Genomic DNA, 1,849 nt, shown 5'->3' on the forward strand with positions numbered 1-1,849 from the left:
ATTCAAGACATGAAACATTTCCATCACCTCTGAAAGTTCCTTTGTGCCCCTCCAAGTTATCCTTCTGCCCCCAGAGGCAATTGTTCCTATTTCTATCACTGAATATTAGTTTTGCCTGATCTTTGACTTTATATATTTAGAATCATACAATGTGTACTTTTTTGGTCTTAGCTCTTGCACTCAACAAAGTATTTTGAGGATTTAGTGATGTCATTGCATGCATGTATCAGTAGTTTGTTCCTTTTGTAAAGCCAACTACTGTTTCATTGTATGCGTATATCACACTTCAGCTATTTTCGTATGGATAGGTATATGTATAGTCTTCAAGTTTTGGCTATTATGAATAAAGCTGCTGTGAACATTCTTATTCACGTCCATTTGTAGATATATATTTTCATTTCTCTTGGATAAACAACCTGGAGTGAAATTGGTGGTTCTTAGAATATATGCTTAACTCTATAAGAAATTGCCAAACTATTTTCTGAAGTGGTTGTACTATTTCACATTCCCACCAGCAATATATGAGTGTTCTAGTTGCTCTGAATGTTCCCAACAAATATGGTATTGCCAGTGTTTTGAATTTTAGCCATTTGTAATGAATGCAAAGTAGTATCTCATTGTGTTTTCATGTGCATTTTGATAATGATTTATTAAATTGAGCATCTTCATGTTCTAATTGGCTACTCATTTTTTTGCAGGGTTGGCTTAAGTTTTGCTCATTTTAATTAAATATTTCTCTTTTTCATTACTAACTTCTATGAGTTTTTATATATGCTGAATGATTCCTTTGGTAGTTACATATAATGCTTGTCCAGTTGGTGGTTTGCCTATTCATTTTTTTTCTTATTTATTTTTAATTGACATTTATATTTATGGGGTACAATGCAATGTTTTGATCAATGTATACATTGTATAAAGACTAAATTAAGATAATTAACATATTTATCACCTTACCAACTTTTTTTGTAGTAAGAACATTAAAAATCTATTCTTCTAGGAATTTTGAGATACACAATACATTATTATCAACAGTGGTCACAATGTAGTACAACAGATCACTAAAAATAATTTCTCCAGTCTAACTTTCTATTCTTTGATCAACATCTTTCCTTTCTCCATTCCCCACTCCCCTCTTGAGCCTCTGGTTACTACCTTTCTATTCTGTGTTTCTATGAGATTGATGTTTTTAGATTCCACATATAAGAGAGATCATATAGTATTTGGGTTTTTGTACCTACCTATTTCACTTAGCATAATGTCCTTCAGGTTCACCTATGTTGTCCAAAGGCAGAATTTCCTTCTTTTTTAAGGCTGTATAGTATTCCATTGTGTATGTATATCACATTTTCTTTATGTGTTTATTCATTGACAAACATTTAGGTTACTTCCATATCTTAGTTATTGTGAATAATGCTAAAATAAGCATGGAAATGCGGATATCTCTTCAACATACTGATTTCAACTCCTTTGAATATATATTCAGAAGTGGGATTACTAGATCATATAGTAAGTCTATTTTTAGTTTTTTGAGAAATCTCCATTGTTTTCCAAAATAGCTATATTAATTTACATTCCCACCAACAGTGTGCAAGGGTTCCCTTTTCTCCACATCTTTCTCAATACTTGTTATCTTTCATCTTTTTTATAATAGCCAAGCTAACAGGTGTTAGGTGATATCTCATTATGGTCTTAATTTGCATTTCCATAATGACCAGAGATGTTGAGCATTTTTTCATATATCTGTCGGCCATTTGTATGTCTTCTTTTGAGAAATGTTTATTCAGGTCTTTTGCCCATTTTTTAGTTGAGTTATTTGTTTCCTTGTTAATGAGTTGTTTGAATTCCTTAT

Source organism: Propithecus coquereli, unplaced genomic scaffold, assembly GCF_000956105.1.
Source record: "Propithecus coquereli isolate 6110/MARCELLA unplaced genomic scaffold, Pcoq_1.0 Scaffold44, whole genome shotgun sequence".
NCBI lineage: Eukaryota > Metazoa > Chordata > Mammalia > Primates > Indriidae > Propithecus > Propithecus coquereli.